Below are 9,852 nucleotides of genomic sequence, written 5' to 3' on the forward strand. Positions count from 1 at the left end.
ACAGCCACACAAGTCTCTTATTGTCTGGAGACTGGAGGTCGTAAATGGGCTCCAACAGTCTACAACCAAAGCATTAGCAGGGCTCAGACTCTCCAGAGGCTCTGGGAAGAAACCATTCTCTGGTATTTTCTCCTTTCCACGGGCCAAATGCATGCTTTGACTCATTGCCTCCTCTTCTGTCATCAAGGTCAGCAGCAAAGCATCCCCAAATCTGACTCTAACCTTCCCACCTACTTCTCTGATTTGTGAAGACCCTTATGATTACATGGAGGCCCACTAGGTTGTCCCAGATAATCCCCCATCTCAGCATCTTTAACATAATCGCAACTTCCAGATCCTTGTTTTTTGCATAAAAATACATAGTCACATGATCCAAGAAATAAGTAATAACCATCTTTGCACTTCTGCATACATCTCACCAAGTAAAGTGATTCTTAATCTGACACTTTGGAAACTGCTTCAGTTCTCCCTCTCCATACAATATATACAATATAAATGGAAATACGATTGTGGATGAGATCATGGTTTCTAGGACAAACAAACTCTACACAGTAGCAAAAGAACCTCAACCATGTTTCCTATGCAGACTTCGACAATGATCACTCACGCAGGGTTAGTCAGCAATTTTAAATGGATGTTGTTGGATTAATGCCTTAGAATTAGTCTCATATCACATTGGGGCATGTATATTCCTAGAACAGGGGATAAAGAAGAAAAATATAAATATAATTTTTCGGCATCTTGTATTATGCATTGTTAGGGTAGGAAAAGATAGCAAATAAATTGTTTTCATTGGCTCTTTCAACAAATCTTTACTGAGTATATTCTGTGCACCAAAAGCTGTCCTTGTCATCAGTATTGCAACAATGAGAAAAACAGAAAATCCCTGCCCTCAAAAATCTATGTTCTAATGTGACATAAAGGCATATAGTCTAAAGTGTAGACATATTATCGGCAACATATTTTATGCTTCTACACAGAGACATTTATTCTCATGCACCATGTAATAATCAGTGTTAGGACGAAAAATCAATTAAGTAGCAAATGTTTTATCCCATTTATCCCATAAAATGCTTTATCCCATTCAGTCCAGAAAATTGCAAGAGTAATAGAAGATGTTATTAATTATTATGCCACAACAAGAGGCATAACATGAGACTATCCTGGGCTGATTGCAGAGTTGTTGATTCTAGGTGTGACTGTATGTGCATGTGTGTGTCTGCGTGTGTGTCTATGTGAGGTTGTATCTCTGTGTAGCGAGGCAACAGAGGAACAGAAGTGTTTTGTAGAGAAAAGCTAGAGAAGCTTCCACTGATTCACAGGAAAGCTAGGGAAGCTTCCATTGATTCACAGGCATTTTGAACAGTGTCTGACAGAAGAAAGAAATAAGTAAAGAAGGAAGGAAAGTGTCAGATCTCCAACAGGCTGCACTCAGTCTTGAAATAGGCTGCTTTTTCCAAGACTTTGAAGGCTACTTGAAATAAAGTCAGAAAAGTCTTACTAAAGAGGTGGCATTCTTGTTGGATCTGAAGGACAAGAAGAAACCAGCCCTGAAAATATTGAGTAGAAAAAAATTCCCTTTCTACTATTAGATGACAAATCCGAATTGGACTAACCGTCCTACAAATAACAACTAATAACTTCTGGATAAAATACAAAACCCACTCTCCTGCAGGCAGCAGAGAGCAACTCAAAGGAGGCAGAATGGAGTTGGGGTTGATGTTAGGAGGAAGTGGTACCCAAAGTTTTCTATGATGGTTTATTCTAGCCTGAGGCATGTAGCACCTCGGGGCAAGACTGTGGGGTATGGATAAAATTTCTGTAGAATATTCATAATAACGCTTGTTTGAAGATCCAGGGGACAGAGACCGGGAGTTTTACAAAAATTACAAGGTTCAAATATACTAAAAAATATGCTGTGATTTAGAGCAATAGGTGAAATGCAAAATAATAGTGAATTTGTTCTGAGGGTTTGGGATACTGTCCCTTCCTTCCTTTCTTGCTTGCTTATTAACAGAAACCTCAGGAAACCCAGATCAACATCACAGTTCTCATATTTCCAGGAATTATATATGGTTATGCCCTATTCTTTTCATGAAGTAGGTCACTAGGAGTATGTGATAATGTCACAAGATGTTCTCTGAAGGGTGAGAGCCCGTCTCCCTGCCCAAGCCCTGTCTGCCCTACTTCTTGAAGAGTGACATGATAGGCTGCCAAGTTTGAGCAGAGACGGATCTGCCTCCCTCTGCACTTGGTTTATTTGAGGCAGAAATACCTGGCATTTATTTGTCAATACACTGGCTGGGATTCTTTACTCATGACAAACCAAACCCTGACCACGTGTTTATTCTCAAGTTATTTCCATGAGTGCTTTTACGATATCAATTATAAATACCAAGGACAACAATATTAACTCCCCAAAGAGCACCCCAGTTCTAAAAATCCCATATTCTGGACAATTTAATGTTTCCAAAAAAAAAAAAAGTTACAATGTTTCTATAAAAGCATACAAGAAGTATATACTGTCTTTAAATTATCCCCAAAACAAATGTATTGTAACCAAAATTTTATACTTTGGAGACAATGTTTGTGCCTTAATTCTATTATGAAAATATCATAATTATTCTTTTTTATTATTATTTTTATTTAGCTTTTATTTTTTTACAGACTGCATTTTGATTCATTGTAAACAAATGGGATACATAATTTCATTTCTATGGTTGTACAAGATGTAGATTCATAACGTTCATGTAATCATACATCGATATAGGGTAATGATGTCTGTATCATTCCACCATCTTTCATATCCCCCCTCCATCTCATTTCCTTCTACATATTCTAAAGTTCCCCCATTATTCTCTCATTCCCCACCCCCCACCCCCATTATATATTATTTTTCCACTTATCAGGGAATTCATTCAGCCTTTGGGTTTTGGGACTTGACTTATTTCACTTAGCATGATATTCTTCAATTCCATCCATTTATTTGCAAATGTGATGCTTTTCCTGAAATTGCAAAGTAGAAAGTTAAATCTATTTCTATGTAGTATTTGACTCAATAAATTAAGGTTTTCTGAATATTGTATGGTCAAATAAAAATACAGTCTACTTCATGGACAATGAGAAAAATTAGAGGTTATTCTCCATTTATGTATGATGTGTCAAAAGTCATCCTTCTGTCTTATATATCTAATAAGAATAGATTCTAAAAACACAGGAAAACATAGCAGATTAGTGTGTATGTAAAACTGCCATTATCACCTAAATGGCATTACTTTGAGATATTGCTATGTATCAAAGTAGTTTCACAGTTTCTATTAAAGGGCTCAGTAAGAATCTGGAATTAGAAACAGTAAACATAAAATAGATACACAATAAAAATACTTCCTTACTTGTTTCATATCTTAGGACTTACAGTAAGATTATATATAATATATCTTGCCATTAAAAATTTGCAAATCAGGGAACTAGTATAGAATGTTCTTACTGGATCTAATTTTTATGGATGATCTAGCAAAATGTATAAATGCATTGTACTGTCATATACAACTAATTAGAACAAGCAAAAATTAATAAAAGAAAAAATTTTAAAAAATAAGTCTAATGTAGAATATTCTAAAGCATTAATCTTTAATTTTGATTCATTGCATACAAATGGAGTACAACTATCATTTCTCTGGTTGTACACAGAGTCATACCATTTGCATATTCATACATGTACATAGGGTAATGATGTTTGTCACATTCTATTATCTTTCCTTCCCCCACCGCCATTACCATCTACACAATCCATCCATCCTTCTTCCATTCTTCCTTTACCTACCCTCCACCCCTATAATGTATCATCAACCACTTATCAGAGAAACAATGATTTTTTTTGGGATTGGCATATTTCACTTAGCATGATATTCTCCAACTCCATCCATTTGCCTGCAAATGTCATAATTTTATTCTTCTTTGTGGCTGAATAATATTCCATGGTGTATATGTACCACAGTTACTTTATCCATTCATCTATTTAAGGGCATCTAGATTGGTTCCACAATCTAGTGATTGTGAATTGAACTGCTATAAACATTGATGTGGCTGCATCACTGTAGTATGCTGATTTTAAGTCCTTTGGGTATAGGCCAAGGAGTGGGATAGCTGGGTTAAATGGTTGTCCCATTCTAAGTTTTCTAAGGACTCTCCATACTGCTTTCCAGAGTGGCTGCACCAATTTGCAACCCCACCAGCAATGAATTGGTATACCTTTTCCCCCACATCCTCGCCAACACCTATTGTTGCTTGTATTAGACATTCTAATTGGGGTGAGATGAAGTCTTAGGGTAGCTATGATTTGCTTAAAAATCAATAAAAGAAAAAATATTTTAAAAAATAGGCCTAATGTAGAAATATTCTAAAGCATTACTTTTTAAGGGAAAAATTTTCTTCTCAAATATTGCAATATTTGTACAATGTGTTTATATGTTAAATTTCAAATTCTAATTTTTTAAATTCACTCATAAGTTAGGTACATGCATGAATATTAATATATTAAATCATGATGATTATACTAAATTTATAAAATAGATGGTAGTTAATTACATTACTTATAACGTGAATATAAGGAGTCATTTTGATGATTTAGTTAACTTGCTAAATATACGATCTTTGTCTGCAAATTTTTCCAAGAAGTTGTCAAAGCCTAGTTATGTCATTTGCGGGATCCTATAATCATCTTGCAGATTGCTTTACAACCAGCCTCTGGCTACAAGCTTTGCAATGGCTGGTTCCATTCTGCATAAATGATTATTAATGAGTCAAGCCATCTTATTCTCTGTGCATTAAAAAAAAAAATCGGGGTTATCAGTAGTGCTGGGTCCCCATGTCAGTGAACCTGAGGGGTTTCTCCCCGGACAGTAACAAATCCCTCTCAACTGCTTGGCAACTCCCTGTGTTTTCAGTAAAGGGAAGTTAAAACCCATTATGCTAAGCTACTTTGTCCTGGAAATACCACAGCTTTACATTTTATAGCATTGAAATCAGACTATGCAGCTGTAAGAATATTCTGTTAAACAAGGGGAAGCCAAAACAACGCTACACATTTGGGGATCAACTTGAACTTGAGTGGAGAAGGGTCTAAAATTTGCAACATGTTCTCCTGGTCAATCGTTTCTTGAATGTAATCTGGTGCTTCCTTCTGACCCCAGCAACACGACTGTGGGACTGAAAAATGAATGAACAAGTCTCAGATCTCACAGCTCCTTGAAATCGTGATTGGACTGTGATCACATAGGTCTTCCTGATTTTGAGAGTAAAACCAGAGTGGAGGCTGCCAAGTCCACCAGAATATGAAAGAAGGAAGCCACACAGCCTCTCTAGTAAGTGTAGCTATAGTGCTTTGTGGTTCTAACTCAAAAAAAAAAAAAAAAAAAAAAAAAAAGGTCTTTGATGACCCAGGACTTGAGGTTCTGATGCTACCCATTGAGCAACATCACCTGTTTCAGTTTGTTTTTTAAGATTCTTGCCAGTTGGATCCTTTTTTTTTTTTTTTCCAGTGTGTTGGAAAGTATAGCATAAGAAGAGTAAGAACTAATCATTGGTTGGAAGTGTTACCTTGAGATAGTGTAATGTTTTGCTGTTTCACTAGCACTTACTTGTCCCTAAAAATGATAATATTGAGTGTTGAAACTTCCAGTCACCTCTCTCATGGATCATAATGAGATATACATTAACTGAGCAAAATCATGGAATGCAAAGACAATGCATCCTAACGTATGGAAATTTGTTAAGTGAGGCAGACGGGTTTATGCTTTATGATAGGACAATGAACATCCAGATTCCATGTCTGTTCATTCAGGTCTCCTTTCACCACACTTTACTTCGATCTTGCACTTTAAAGAAAAGAGAAAAAAAATCATTTAAGCATTTGGAGACATCGATGATAAACCCTAAATATCTTTTTTTTAATTTTTCTGATTCTCCAGCTTTTCAGGCTAATATATGTATATATATATTATTAATCCAAAAGGTTTTGCCTGATAATATGGTGTTTTGCTAAAATGTATACATAAGGTTTGATCATTTTGGGGGCATGCATGCAAAAATACAAACCTTACAAAAATTTTTGAAAAACCTCTCATGGACATGAGCTAAATATGATCATAGTTATTTGATATATGGGGGAAATAATTTAAAATAAAATATAGTCAATGTGTGCCCTCCATTGAGGCAGCGTAATGCAATTTTGAAGTGTTGGGGAGAAATGGAAAACTTTTGAAGGGTAATGGAAACCTAGGATGACTTTTTATCTTACGACACATTGTATTTATTAAGCTCCCATGGTTATTTTAACTAGAAGAGGATGCTAGTTGTTGTGGTTGCCTTTTTATTCTATCCTGTCTAAGGAATTTTTATTCTATCCCAGAATGCAGGTACTTTAGGTGATGATATCCATTTGTGAGTTAGTGCAGTTCATAAGCAAATCAGACTTGTCCAGAGGGCTGATAGGACTAAATAGGTTCTTAAAGAATCATTTTAGTGATAGCATCATATCCATGTCTTAAGTGAGAAGTTGATATTCCAACATTGCCAAAATCTGCCTTTAATTTTTTTTTCTTTAATTTTCTTTCCCTTGGAATAAAAATGTCTGCTTCCATTTATTTGAGGCCACTGGAAGACAACAGAGCAGAAGGAAAAGTTTAACGCTGGCACGGCAGTGTCTTGGAGTTAATCGTTTTTCACCAAACACACACATGTAGCAGTGAAACATCCTTAAAATGTAAAACATCTTGCTTTTTTTAATAACCCCTTGTGGTATGTTTTTACTTTAGCAATAATTGTATTTTCTTTTTGCACATTTTATTTAACAACATTGCAGTGCCAGATAATCGGTTCCATGTGTTCAGGGCACTAGCAAAATGCCTAACGGAGAAACAATTAACTTTATTGGGCTCCTGTTATTGGCAGACACAGCCTTACACCCCTACTCGTTCATGGTGCTGAGCCACATATGAGCTGCAAAGAATTCGGTGTCCTAAGCAATCACACAGCAACCTGTATTTAGAGCCAAGTTGTCATTAAAAAACATCATGATCATGAACTAGAAACAGAAGTTAAAGTCCATGACAAGATCAGAAGATAAAGTTCACTTAAGTAACAGAAAGCGCAATGATTAGTCCAGGGCCTGTAGCCAGCGTTTGATGAGCAAGGGCTTTTTGCAAAAGAACACGCAGCATGATTGGAGGCAAATGGGAGTTCTGTGATTGCAAGGCTAGCACAAAGCTCCTGGAGTAATAAGCATTGAAACAATGGTTAAACGCAGTTAAGTGCAAGGAGTAACATAGTTAGGTTTTATCAAACATTAACACTTGTACTGGAGAGTCCATAAAATTCTAATTGGCCTCTTCTGTGGAAAGCAGCCCCAAGAGGTTCTTTATGCACAAAGCGGCTCTGGCTCATGCCATGAATGTTATGAGAAAATAAACTCTCCCAGCATACCTGCCACCGATTGGTCCAGGGGACGTTGTTCAGATTATAGCACTGAAGAACGGTTGGGGTGCATGGTGGGATCAACACGCGTTGGTGACACAGCTTGAAATTCCGCACTGCATTGGACAAGTTGACTTGAACAACCTGTGTCTGAGGAGATGTAAGAATGGAAGGTAATATTTATGGAGGGAATCACTTGGGCTCGCATAATATCCAAAATAAATCTGAGTCCTGAGTCCGTTTCTCCACGAAGCTGGTGAAGTGCGCCCATGTTATATCCTCCCTTACCTCTTCAGGCATCCTTAGGATCAGCTGCCACCCTTGGAGATAAGCCAGACAATTCTCTTTTCTTTATGAAAATACACATTATATTTACAAAACATTCACCTGGATCTATAGGATGGGCGCATGGAACGTAGAGGCTACGGGCATGAAATGATTGGAGAAGCATTTGGTGACCTGTTTATTTCTCGCTCTGGTGATTCCTTCACAGTTGGGAACAGTATAAAAAAAAAGAAGCAACTTCAGGGAATTTGCACAACTAAATGAAGACTGGCCTCTAAAGGAGGCATAGTGAAAGGTTGAAGACACAATTCTTTACACTTTTGCTCTAGATTTTCCCTCTTGATGAACACAAGTTGACTATGGTTATATAATGCATTTCATTTTTTTAAATGAATTAATTTTTGTTTTTTAAAATGACAGGTATAATCTATTTTTTGAAAATATGACCATATTGAGTTCTGAAATGCCTGGAGATGACCCAAAGGTTATTGCTGCTATTGCTAAAATTACCAGTCTTCCCCTATAAAGGAAGACAAAGAATCAAAGGATGAAGTTATTTCAGCCTTAGATATTTTTTCATGAATGAATCTTAAATAGTTTGTATTTATTTAATATTTACGGCTGAGTTAAATGTGTTAGAATCAGACTTGATTTTACGCACATAGACTTTTCACTTTTACAGTACCAATATTCCACAAATGAGATTTCCCAAGTTATCCAACCATGAGGGTCAGACTGTTCTTCAAGAGAGAATCCGCTGAGCAGAACACAGGGGCTGATGGCCTCCAGCTTCCACATCTCTGGCTTCTCCCAGACAATGCCCACACACAGTGGGGCACCAGTGTGCACAGTGTGGCCTCAGGACTCAGTCATGCCTTGTGAATGCAGGCGTCCTCTTACAAACCCTGTTTCCTCTGGATCTCCCCCATCAGCCTGACTGAGATATTCTCAGAACTGTGCTGCAATCTGAAGTTCTTTCCATCCTGGCCCCCTGCCTTCCCTCTGTGCCCCTGCACATGACAGATGTGTGTCTGCCCACTGTCAGTCTCTCCAGTTCATCCTTCAAAGCATTTCTCCGATAAATCTTTTTCATGTCTAATTCATACTTGACATTACTTCACTTAGATGATGTAAATCCAAACTCTTCTATCCATGTTCTCTACCTTTTAATTTTAGCAATGACCCAAAGATTAAAAAGGGACAATATTATCTACCCTAGAAGCCATTGCTTAAAAATTTGAAAATCACCTAATATCACAGATAATTTAGGATGGACTGGTACAGACTTATTATGGCTTGTAAATAAAATGTTTTAGAAGAAATAAAGAGGAATAGTTAGATAGACATAGATTTATATACACATACATTTGGAATTGCAAAATTGAAAATCATTACAGAGATATCCAGTGTGTGTGATTTAAGTACAAATATCTTTATCATATGTAGAAATCATAGGCAATTTTTATAACTCAACAATGTCCTCCCAAGTAACCCCTCCTCATTGATATGCAACCTTCCACTTAATGAAAGTGACCAAATGCTTTGCATGTGGTCTCTGTTGACAGACATCCCCAGTTATTGTTACACACAGAAGGTTCTCATGTGCCCAGATGTAACATGGTTTATGAACAATCAAGTTCAGCTTAAAGTGTCTACCATGGATCTCTACATGTAGCAGACTCACCCAATAAGTTGCATCATATTTAGAAATCATCCTAAGTAGTTGGAGTGGGTCCTGGATCATAATTCAATATTCTCTTTCTTTAACCATGAATACTTTTTTTTTCTCCCTTCTGCAAGTAGATCTCATGGAGCATAACCCCTCTCTCAGACTACTTCACCCTATATCTGGAAAAACAATCTCACTCAGCTCCTGTGATTCTTTAAACAGATGAAACATGCACTAAATCTGTCTCAAAATGAAGTGCCTGAACTAATTAAGCTAAAAAATATTCTTAAATTCTCTGGGTCTTCTCTTCCACCCACCCGGAAGACATTTGGGTTTTTAGCAGCCCCAGGAAAACAAGAATCTTTTCTTATCCTCCGGGTGATGTGAGAAGGGAAATTGGTTTCATATTATATTTAGCACTTCAT

This window comes from Sciurus carolinensis, chromosome 3, assembly GCF_902686445.1.
Source record: "Sciurus carolinensis chromosome 3, mSciCar1.2, whole genome shotgun sequence".
NCBI classification, from domain to species: domain Eukaryota; kingdom Metazoa; phylum Chordata; class Mammalia; order Rodentia; family Sciuridae; genus Sciurus; species Sciurus carolinensis.